At 41.7% G+C, this 12238-nt stretch overlaps 1 protein-coding gene across 16 annotated transcripts in view; it reads left to right on the top strand.

The window, feature by feature from the left end:
* The window catches only part of TSNARE1 (t-SNARE domain containing 1), a 452764-nt gene that overhangs the window by 53409 nt on the left and 387117 nt on the right, over nucleotides 1-12238 (top strand). The window contains exons 1-2 of one of the 16 annotated variants that reach the window (XM_053974732.1): nucleotides 3044-3080; nucleotides 4546-4602. The exons of the other annotated variants lie outside the window; for them this stretch is intronic. The gene's annotated coding sequence lies outside the window, so the exon portion shown is untranslated. Of the gene's footprint in view, nucleotides 1-3043; nucleotides 3081-4545; nucleotides 4603-12238 lie in introns of those variants that run through there. 16 annotated transcript variants of the gene reach the window in all.

The raw sequence follows: 12238 nt of genomic DNA, 5'->3' as shown, positions 1-12238 counted from the left end.
GGGGTTGGAACTGGATGGTCCTGAAGGTCCCTTCCAACCCAAACCATTTCATGGTCCTAAATGCTGTTCCTTGGCTGAGGTGAAGTTTTCCCAGACCTGCCCTGCAGAGGCTGTTGGCCTTGACTGGACTGTTTTTTTTCCTCTCACAAATGACATTTCTGATAAACAGCTCAAATTGTCTTTTAAGAACTATATTTATACCTTACATAGTCTCTGCTGCTGCTATAGGGTAGCCATAATTCAAAGGAAAACTTTACTGTCTAATTTAGCAGGTACCTAAATATAGTGAGAGATGGATATGAGTGAGGGGAGGACATTCTACAGGCTGATGGGATATTTGCAATATACTCTAAAAATTTGGGTTTATAATTATTTTTTAGAGAACAAGAGGAGGAAGAAAGTTGGGTAGTAGAGAAGTTGACTCATGGTATTGAAGCAATAAATAATTTTCTCCTTAAAAAACCCAAAAGACTGTGTTTTGCAATAGCTTTTGAAAGTTAATATTTACAGGACTGGAAGTTGATAGACTTCTCTAACTGATTTTGATAGGGAAGAGATTTCTGACTCTGTCATTCCCAGTTAGATCATCTTTGGCAATGCTCTGACAGGGTTTGCAAAGATCTGATGTTATCCAAGGAGAAGTCCACTGGCACAGACACGAGCTGTGAACCCACCCATAATTTTTCCACGGTTTCTGCAGTAGCATCTCCCTCTAATGAGGGCAAAACAAACAAAATCCCAACTTTTGAGAAGTCATGACCTGGATAAAACTAACCTTGACTTTTCTGTCTTTTATGATTAAGTTCTCCTGTGGCTTTCTTTTTTTTTTTTTTTTTTTGGTCCTATTTCTGCCTGCAGATGTTCTGAAGTAATCCTGAGTTTTGGTATAAAATACAGCTCTATGTTTTAAAAACTCTACCCCTTTTTTCTTAAAGTAATTGCACCTTTGTCATAATACATTAAATACCGATATCTCCTGCAGACCTTCAGATAACATAATAGTTTACTGGTGGCAATTAATCTCATCTCTGAGCAGAGGGGTAGCTACAGGGTTGTTTGTACATGTGGTTGAGATTTTCAATTCCACTGCTTAAATAGAAAATTGGGAGGGTTTGTCCTCTATGAAAGAAAAACATGGAGCATGTGAGTCAGGAAAAAAAAATTGCAAAATTCAGTGAGTACCCACTCTTATTTTTCAGTTGGCAAGAGTTTGGCACTGTTTGGAATTGCTGTTAGGGAATTTTTAAAGTTGTTGGCAAGGTCTCAATTTCCCACATGTCCTCAGCCAGCCCCTTGGATATCCTGTAGTGGGGTTATGATGAAGACAGAGCTATTTCAGGTTATGCTGTTGTGGCTGCATCTCCAGGTCCAGATCTTCATACCTTTCTTTTTGGTTTAGCTCAGCTCATGGGAAATAATTGGGCTCTTAATCACAGAATGGTTTGGATTGGAAGGGGCCTTAGAGATTGATCTCGTTCTGCCTGGTTGTCTGTGGCAAAATGTTATTTTATGAACTCTTTTGCCTTTGGCTCGTGGCATTTAAGTTTGCTTAGCCTCCACCATGTGTTGGCTCCATATCAGAAGTTTTTCATCTCCTCCACCTGAGAAAGAATGGGCTGAGTGAAGTGGTTGGAGGTGCTGAGGGAGATGCTCCCAGCTGGACATAAACTTGGACACCCAGGAATCTTCTGAGTGCCTGCTGGAGCCAGGAAGGACTGCCCAGCTCGAATTCTTTCCTTCAGACACAGGCACAGTGCACAGTGCTGTCTTGTTGGCTGAATTTCCTCCTGCATATCACAATTTGGCCACTTCTGCCTTGCAGCTGGACACAACATAAATTTGTACAGAGGAGGAAAGAACTCAACTCCTGTGGGACATCTGAGGCTGTGGATTTTTGTCTTCCTGAACAAATTCCTGGTTTGCAATCCTCTAACCACTGTCCATTTTCCCTGTGGGCTCAGCAGAGATGTCTGGACCACAGCCTTGTTTTTCTTGGCTCTTCCCTCAAAGTAATTGAGGAAGTAATATGAGTCTCTAGGGTGTCTGGAAAGAGAAGATGGAAGCTGCTACCCTAACTTTCAGTGCTGGTTTTTCAGGACTGGTGTGTGTGTGTTCAAGAATGCTTCAATACACCTGTAGGCACATGGTGGGATTCTTGGAGTGTTCTGTGCAGGACAAGGAGATGGATTTTGATGATCCTTGTCCTTTCCAACTCAGGATATTCTGTGATTCTCTGGTTCTACTGCTGTGGCTGTTGCTTGTGTGGTCCAACCTCCTCAACCTGGGCATGAAAGTGGGGCTGCCCATCCTTAATTTCCATTGTTTCCCATTGTTTTAATATGGAATTTGCTCTTCACCTTGAATTGGCATATGGGGGTTTGCTGACCCATTACATGTGGGAGTGCCTGCAGCAGAATTGTTTCAGGATATCAGGTGATTGCTCACAGTTGGGCGTTTCTCTGGCTATTAATAGGATGAGCTTTGGTGTTTTATCCTGCTGGAGCTGTATTTGAGACCTTTCTGAAGGACTTTGGTCAAGACAAGGGTGTAGCCTTGCTGCTATAGCTGTGCCACACAGCTCTGCTGTCAGTTGCTGATGCAGCACCTTTTGAAATATTTAATGGCAATACAAGGCATGGCTGAGCTCTGAAATGCCATGAAGAACCAAAGGAGTGGAAATGGAGTGGCAGCAGAGCTTGACACTTTTTGGCTTTTGCTCTTGTTGAGCTATCTGGGTTTTGTGCATTGACTGATCTGCTTGCTTGGGCTGCTGACATTCATCTCTCTTGACTGTCAAATTCAGTGTAGTGGAAATGTTAATCTGACCAGAGTCACAATGCAAAGAAGGATCTTCAGGTAAAAACACACACAGAAGCCTTCTTAGGAGTCTGTTTAGGTCTGAAGAACAAATCTGTACATGATGCTGGTCATGTTTGCTCGTGTTGTGCAGTGAAGTTCCATCCCACCAGCCTGTGGAAGCTGCTTTGTGATGTCTCCTCCTGCACAAGACAAATTCAGGGATCCTCCTCTTTCTTAGTTCATGGAACAGGGCTCCCACTGGGATCGAGGGGGTTTTAATGGTGCACATCCTTCCATGTCTCCAGTCTGGGCTAACCAGCATCCCAATATTGAAACATGCCAAAGGCCATAAATCTCTCTGAGATACCACTCAAAACTCTGGAACATGGAGATGTCCTTTGTTTCCAGGATCTATGTGTAGGATCTAAGCCATAATCACAGTCCTTTGAAGTTTTAAGCCTCTGACTCCTTCTGTCTGATCTCCTCTCTGTGCTGTCACATCTGCCTGTCAGGCTGTCTCCTGCTGAATTGGGGTTCCAAGTTGATACAAAATTTTCTGGTCCCCTTTCAAAACACCTCATCTCCTTCTCTCTTTGTCATTTGCATGATGTTAAGGCTGTTTTTTTTTTTTTTTGTGCCTTTCCTGGGAGCTTGGACTCTCCTTTGTTGTTCTCTCAAGTCCAATTCACTCTGGGTAAGGCAGACCTGGAGGCAAAGTTGCTGTTGCTTTCTGAATTTTTTGTCCTTTTTATCCAGGACATGTTTGTAAATGGTGGCATTCTGCTGGCTCCATGCTATATGGAGAGCACCAGAGCTGTTCTGCCTGTGGGATTGTCCATGAAAATTTAGCTAAACCTGTGCTGGAATCATTTATCTGTTCAAAGCAGTTTGGGAATCTGTGTGGTCCCTAGGGCAGGACTTCGTTGGAGGAGGAAAGTCTCAATGCAGCAGAGATTCCTGTGCCAGTGGTGAGTGCAGAGTGTCCAGGAAGGACAAAACCCCAAACAGCATCTTGAAGGATGGTTTTTCTCTTGGTGCATCTGGTGGGGGTGTAGGGAATGTTTTTGGTTGTTTAAGTGAGGGAACATTCTGGTGAGTTCTGCCATAGGGAGGGGAACAGGGGCTTGACCTGCAATATAATCCAGGGTGGAACTTTATTTTTTGTCCTTGCATTTTTTTTTTACTGCTTTTTGCATGGATGGGCTGGAGGTCAATGAGTCAATGGATGATGTATGCTTGGAACAGTAGGCTAAGTTTGGATAGCTAATTATGAAATTAAATTCTGCCAGTACCCAGGACCCATTCGTGCTGCTCTAATTGGGTGATGATCTGACTCCCAGGTGATGTTCCAGCTCTGGTTCTTCTGTCCCAGAGAGGTCACAGCCTATGAAACTGTCTCAGTTGCTCTAGATGGAGCCTGAGCACATTGGAATAAAGCTTTCCCCCCCCCAGGAAAGCATGCCAGGCTCATGGTGGCACATTTGATGTGTGTGTGGGACATTGAGCATCCGACCTCTGCTGCTCTTCTGCAGAAATATTTTGTCAGGATTTCTCCCCCTCCCATATTTGTTGAACAGTGTGTGAAATTCAGCACATTTGATGGAATAAGATTTACCTCTGAAATGGAGCTTTTGTGTAAGAACAAACCTTTGTGGGGATAGTTGGAAGGAAAGCTCGTAATACCACCAAAGTCTTTAAAAACTACGAGCCTGAGCCTGCTGTCCTCTCTTCACCTCAATTTCTCAGGTGTGACAAGCTTGAAAGCCTGAAACCAGTCTCTGACTGCACACTAGACATGACACAGTGAGTATATTTTTGGAAAATGAAGAACAATTGGTGCGTTACTGAAGGAAAAAATACAAGTGATGCTACTTCACTGAAGGAAATCCCACTGCTGCTTTTTTTTTTTTTTTTTTTTTTTTCCCCTGGAAGCTACAGAATTTACTACACTGTTTATGTGCTGAAAGAAAATGGTGATAAATTAGTCCCTGTAGCCAATCCTACTTGTACCACAGGAATAGTTGTATTTATGGAAGTGGTCAAACATGCAACAGTGTCCAGAGATGTATGGCAGTGTTTACCCCAGACCACAGCACGGTGTGATTTATCACAGGGCACAGAGCAGGCCATAATGTGTGTCCTAATTAACGTAATGTACCTTGTAATAGCTGTGAAATAAATTCTGCACCAAAGCTTTTGGCCCAAAAACACAGGATGTAATGCAGATTCCATGAAGATAAAAGGGGGAAAAAAAAATTACCTAATGCTGTAAAGGCCTTTGGGTGAAGTCTGAAGTAAATCTGTACATAATCATAGAATCACAGAATGGTTTGGGTTTTGGAAGGGACTTTAAGGATCATCCAGTTCCCACCCCCTGCCTTGGGCAGGATCACCTTCCAATGGACCAGGTTGCTTCAAGCCCCATCCAACCTGGCCTTGAACATTCCCTGATTGGATGGGGCTTGGAGCAATATTTAGGTGTCAAGTTTGTGGGCAAAATGTGTGTTAACCTTGTTATTAAATGTGTGTTAACAGAAAAATGTGTTAACCTTGCATTACTCAGCCTTTTCCTTCCATGGCACAGAGCTGTCCCATGGGCTTATTCTCCCTCTGTCAACCCAAGCAGGACTGGGAAGTGTTTATTGATTAATAAATTAATCAGCCCCACATATTTGCTTGCACCCTCTTGATGTGGCTCTTTTTAGCACTTGGTAGTTTTAGAGAGAGGGGGTGACTGATGATCGTGTTTTGAAGCTCTGTGAGTGTCTTCCAGTTCCTTATCTCTCTTGCAGATGGTATTTAAGTGTGCTGCAAAACATAATTCTCATGTGGGAGTGGATCTCCACATGGACTTGTAGGATTTCTTCTGGTGTATTGCTGAATGATGCAACCAAAATTGGCTTTTTTTTTTTTTTTTTAATCAATTCATGGGGAAGGAAAATGGCTCCCCAAGGGCTTTTGCTGTGAAGTGCTGTCAAGAAGGACTAAGATGAGACCTTTGAGCTTTGCTTCTCAGATGAAATGCCCTCCAAGAGTTTGGGAAAACAGAGTTTCTTAGTTGATGTAGGATGAAATTTCCTTCATTACTTGATATCTCTCTATCTAGTGTAAAGGCTTTTTTTCTTATTTTTATTTTTATAAAGAACCTTCATTATTCAGATCTTTACTAGGACAGATTTTTATTTTTGGGGCTGGTGCTGTGGCTTTTTTTTTTTCCCTGTTCTCTTTCTGTTCTCCCCTTATCTGTTTTTTCTCTGTAGATTATGAGTATTTGATTGGGAGTGGAAGAGTCAAACCAACACAAATTTATTTGGTCTGTCAAATTTCCTCTTTGTAATACTCTTCTCTGTGTAAAAGATGACACAAAATCAATCTCCTGGTTGGCGTCGTCATTCCTCTTCAGGCAGCTTTTGCTCTGTGATCGTTATTTTTTGTTTGGCTGCATTTTATTCTTTAATGTGTTTTCAAATACATCATCAGATAACAATTGTTGAGATCCTCCTTCCCTTTGAAGGTCTGAGTGCAGATGTGAACTCGTGTGGCCTTTTCCTAACCTTCTGTGATCATGTCATGCTGTTTTGTTTCAGAAGGGATACCAGGGGAAGGAATTGAGTGCAAGTCAAGAATGAAGAATGAGGATATTATATTGTGGAATGGGATGTGGCTTCTGTGATCTTTTTCAAACAATACATTTGTGGAAGTTTCTTCCAAATTTTTTTTTTTTTGTGCTCCGGTTCTCTCAACTTTTCTTCCCCATCATGCTGCCCTTCTGTCACTTTTTCAGGTTCTCCATCATTTTTGTGGGTGACAGTGAAAGCAGCTGCCTGGTTTTAAGTAAAATGAACCAAAATATGGATTTTTAAAACTACTGTTCCTGTGGTGATTTTTTTTTTTCTAAATACTTTAATTCAGTACAAGTTTTTTCATACTATATTTTTTTTTGTTTCAATAGACTTTTTTTAGAACCTTTATATGCATAGAATTCTGGATTCAGAGGGAAAAAAATACAAATATATGGACATAGTTGAACTTCTCATCTGAATTGAATGCACTTTTAATGTTTTTCATAGTCAAAACTTTGCAGGGCTTTCTCTTTCCTCCCGCCCACACAATAAAGGTGATTTATGATTTCCATGATCTGAGGAACTGTAAAGACTGGGGAAAGTTATTTGTGTTGAGACAGTATTGAGGAGTCAACTGATGGCAGAGAGGGATGGCCAGGAGGACTCAGGGCCAAGGTGAGCCCCAACAGTGAAATTTTACATCCAAATTTACTGCAGGATGTAAATATAAATCTGCATGTGATTCTCTTTGACTCTGAGTTTGTCCTATCTTAGGGGTGAATGTCAGGGGGTTCCTTCCTACCCCATGAAGTGGATCTGCACAGATTTACCCTGTGTTCAGTAGGAAATTGCAGGTCTCCAGAACACCTCTGATGGCAGCTGTGAAATTACCCTTGCAGGTCTGCCATTAAGCTGCTGAAGATATTTATTTCTTGATCAGCTGTTCTCAGATTGGAATTTTCATTTCTCTAAGTAGGATTGGAAGCTGGGCAGGAAATTTGGCTGTTGGGCTGATGAGGCAACAGTCAGAAAATTATGAACAAAAAAAGGATATGTTTTCTTCCAAGAGTTTTGCAGTCAAATTATATTAATGCTGTCTTCAGTTGTGTCCCATTGATCTTTTTGGTGAAAGCTGGTTGCATTTGAATTTATGTGTCTAAACAGTTTCTTATGATGGTTTGTTGGGTTTTTGTTTTGTTTCTCCTTAACACAAAAGGGTGACAGCAGTTTCTCTAAAAAGACAAGCTAAAATCTTGTAAGTTACCATTTTTTCAAGATGCCTCAGCTCCTGAGGAGACAAACTGCTCTCCTAAAGGTGTTACAACTCACTTCTGAAACCTCAAGATATTCTTAAGAGGCCTCCCTTCTCCAGCAGTGATTAATTGCTGCTCCTGTAACCCAGTGGATGGAGTGGCCTGGTATAAATCCAGACACGTGGAGACCTTTGCTCATCTTTAATCATCTGCTATCCAGTGCCACAGTGGAATAAATTATTATTGTTGTTATAAAAGCTGCAATTTATCTTCGATCAGGCCTCATGGCTAAATTTTTTATTTTTATTTTGTCTTCCTTGAGACTTAGTAGATTTTTAAAAGCTTTACGTTTTTTTTTTTCAATGTCTACCAATAGAAATTAAACTAAGAGCATTTCAATGTCTACCAATATAAATGAAATTAAGAGTATTTGCAGAGGTATTGTAGCCACACAGTTACTGCTCATCACCATCTGATTGCAGTGATTTCTCTTCAAACTGACCCAGAATAACTCTGGGTGTGTTTCCTTCTGCTCTTGAATATTTGATTCCCAGGCACACAGTCCTCCTTTCCCTTCCTCGTATTACTTCACTTGATGTATTGGCAGGAGCTGGGTAGAACAAACAGGTATTTTGTCCTCATGAGATATTTGGCAGGTCTTTATTGGCTTTCTCAGCACCGTTCTCCTGATGTGAGCCGAGGATCAGAAGCTGGGTTTATTTTAGGCAACTTATAAGACAAAATATAAGCTGCTTTAGCTCCTTTTCTTCCTCTGTGTAGGCACAGGCTACACTGTGGGAGCCACTGGAATTATATCTCTTAACAATACAGCCTTTCATCTTTCTCAGACTGCAGTACATATATATAATCCGACTGGTTGGTTTATTACGTTTTTATTGCTGTCAAATTTTTCCGAAGATTAGACTGGGAGGAAAAACGCCTTCAGAGCAAGATCTCTGAAGGTGTGAAATGGCCTCTGAGGAGGGGCACTGGGAGCATCACTGCTTGAGTTATTGCAAGGCAGGCAGTCCAGAGCATGGGAAAATCCCCCCTGGAGGTGATGATGCCTGGGTGACCTGGCTGGGATGGATTAGCCCATGCTGGGGGTCACCTCTCCACAGGGTAGGTGTGTCCTGCTGGGAGCAGAGTCGGCTGTTCCCAATGAGTCTGTGGGATTTAAAACATCTCGGAGATGCATTTCCAATGAAACAGCCAAAGTTTCTGTGTGTTACTGGACTGCAGACTGTGCTTCTTCGTACTGATGGCTTCTGAATGGTTAATTCCAGATATTCTCTCACTTGTTTAAAAGCTTTAATTGCCCTCCCCTTTACTGGGACCTTTCAGTACCTAAAGGGAACTTATAAAAAGGGGAGGACAGGTTTTCTGTGGGGTGCATATTGTTAGGAGAAGTATATTGTTAGAAGAAGGGGTAGTGGATTTAAATTCAAGGGAGGTGGATTTAGACTAGAGATTAAGAAGAAATCTTTTATGCTGAGGCTGGTGAGGCCCTGGCACAGTTGCCCAGAGAAGCTGTGGCCTCCCTATCCCAGGAAACTCTCAAGGTGAGATTGGACAGGGCTCTGAGCGAACTGGTCTGGTTGAGGATGTCCCTGCTCAATGCAGGGGATTGAAACTAGGTGACCTTTAAAGGATCTTTCCAGCCCAACCTATTCTGTGATTCTGTGATTTCATTTTTAGGTCTGAATAGGACTTCTGAAGAAATACAAAGGGTTGAGCAGGTGGTGGTCTTCTGGCTGAAATAAAAATGAAAGGACCAAATGCTGATTGGTGCAATAGAGCTCTTGAAATCAAGAGCTGATGGTTATTTTTCACATTTTGAAAGCTTTCTTGATGGACCTGCTATCTTTATCTCCATTTTTCCCTAATTTTTTTTTTCTTTTTTGGTAATCTGTGCAGACACACTCCCTTTCTGCTTACCAAAGCCGCTGTCCTACAGAGATTGACTTTCTTTTCCCATTTGGAGGAAAGAATGTCTTTTCATAGGCAGTGGGAATGTGGGGAGGAACTGCTGCAGCAGAAAACTTGTCTCTATAAATGGTAAGGGCAAATTCAGCATTTTGGAAAGAAATAATGATTTTAATGTACATCTTGGTGGAGGCTTGAGCTTCATTTGCGTGGCTGTATGAATGCAAGCAAGAAACCAAGTTATTTCTAAAGAACTCCACAGCCCAGCTTTGCTTTTTCCCCTAGCAAAGCTAGATATATTGTGCAGTGTGCAAGACCTCTTCTTCCTTCCACCGGGGAAATTTCTGTTCTTTTACATTCCTCCATTTTACCACAGAGGGCTTCCTTTGAATCACCCAAGACCTGATTAATTCCTTATGCCATATAGATGTGAATCCTGGCTGGATCAGCTCGTCCTTGTATTTTAAGCTAATAATTTGAGCTCCATGCAGTTCATCTTGTGGGGTTCTTCCAGAGAAGAACCTTGCCATATAAAGAAATTACTTTTGCTTTTTGTGATTAGTAAAAGATCTGAGGCACCATTTGCAAGAGTATGTCCTGAATGCTTTTAAGAAACCTATTTTCAAAAAAAAAAAAAAAAAAAAAAGTTTTCCAGCTCTCTGTATTATTTGATCTGTTATCTGTTACCTTCACTGTAGAAAGTGCCTTGCTGCATTTCAGTGATAACCTTATTGCTGTGTATCTGAGGCAGTGTTTACGTTTCTGTAGTGCCTTTCATTGTGGCATCTCCAACAGCTTTGCAAGTGTGCTGGAAAGTAGGTCAGTGTTATTCTGGTTTATAAAATAGAGGCTGAGACTTTAGGTTTCTCTGTAACCAATTTTTTTTTTGTTGCTCGCAAGTGGTTCTGTCTGTGGAGAAGTTGCTGACTTTTCCTCTTCACTTTGCAGTTCTGAACCTCCCCCTCCTTTCCCTGTACAGCTACAAAACCACTTCTGGGATGTTGAGAGGGATCTGCCAGCGTTGCTCATCCCAAACTTCCATGTTGAGCTTTCCTTCTGCCCATAGAATGGTTTGAGTTGGAAAAGACCTTAAAGTTCATTTCATTCCAACCCCTTACCATGGGCAGGGACACCTTCCACTAGACCAAGTTGCTCCAAGCCCCATCCAACCTGGCCTTGAACAAATCCAGGCATGGAGCAGAAATTCTCTGGCCTCTATTTTCTAGTGACTCAGCCTCTATTTTATAAACCCTTCCAGTGCCTCACCACTCTCATTTTTGTCCTTTCCAAAATCCCTTCATCTGAGTCTCCAGGAATGCTCAGAACTGTGCACAGTGGGAAGATTAATGTGAAAATTTATCTCCACTGCAGTAATTCAACTTGACCTTTTCTTGTGTTTTAGTTTAGCATTTTACAATTATTTTTATTTTACAATACCATTATTATTAGTTTAGGGTTTTGCAATTATTTTTTTGAGTTCTTAGAGTTTCCCAGGAGAGGCTGATCCAAGGATGGGAGGCAAAGAACCAGTGCTACAGGAGGGCTTGCATCACTCCCTGCTCTTATTGAATTCATTGCCTTTAACAAAGTGTTCCAAAAATAATTTTGGAGGGTTTACCTAGAAGCTTTCTGCTTCCCTCACATTCACACCTTGAAGTGCTCTCGTCACAGAGTCATGGAATTGTTTGGGTTGGAAGAGACCTTCAAGGTCTTGTCATTCCAACCCCCCTGCCATGGTCAGGGACACCTTCCATCAGACCAGTTCATCCTTTGAGTTGTCTGCTGCTAAATTCAGGTGTTCCCCTATGTCTCTATACCTGAAGTAAACCAGTAATTGCCTTCCCTTGGAGATCACAAGTGAAATATTGGAAAATAGCATTCATGTGGCAGATACCATCCCAGAAGGATCTGTGTTCTTAAATTTCTCTTGGATCCATGCAGCTTCTGTGATCCCTGAATGTTTTTTAATCCTAATGGAAGTGTGTAGGGGGGCATTGGTTTACTGAAAGACGAGGTCTGTGGTGCACTCTGCACTGGTCTCTGGGATGAGCAACTGGAAAACGGCACTTTGGTGTATTTGGCATTTTGGTTAAGCAAAATACGTGCTGCTTTGAGGAGTAGTTTTGAGTGGTCCTCAACTAGGCAGACAGAAAGGCTTCCAAGCAATTTGTAGCAGTTTAGGTCGATTTTTGTAGAAGATTTGGGTCATTGTAGCCCATTTTAAGCTCCTTTTATGACATATTGTAGACATTTGATGGTTTTCTCTAAAAGCCATCCACAAGATCATCTACTTCTGTGGCTCTTCTCTCTTTCTGTCCTTTTCCCACCTACTAAATGCTACAAACCACCCAGTTACACTGGAAAAGGAATGCCAAGAGCATTTCTAAGGGTCCTATGGTTTTGTGATAACAGAGATTTTGTTAGATGAAAGTGTTAAGGTCAATTTAGAATAATGGATCGTGCAATCAGCCCACCCATCTCACACTGTCTGTGAAGTGTCTGACTCCAAATCTGGCAGCCAGAGAGGATTTATACCTTTGGATACCACCGCTCTTCTCTGATTGAACTTGGTATGTGATCTAGAGGAGCTATGTGGATATCCCTTGGAGGCCATGGTGTCTTTAAAATGTCATGTTTTAGATTGTTTGGCAAAAAAAAACCTCAGGGTTTTGATGTCCTCAGTAAAAGGTGAAATCC

This window comes from Vidua macroura, chromosome 1, assembly GCF_024509145.1.
Source record: "Vidua macroura isolate BioBank_ID:100142 chromosome 1, ASM2450914v1, whole genome shotgun sequence".
Lineage (NCBI taxonomy): Eukaryota > Metazoa > Chordata > Aves > Passeriformes > Viduidae > Vidua > Vidua macroura.
The sequence above is the reverse complement of the archived record's forward strand: the minus strand, read 5'-3'. Positions and strand labels throughout refer to the sequence as shown.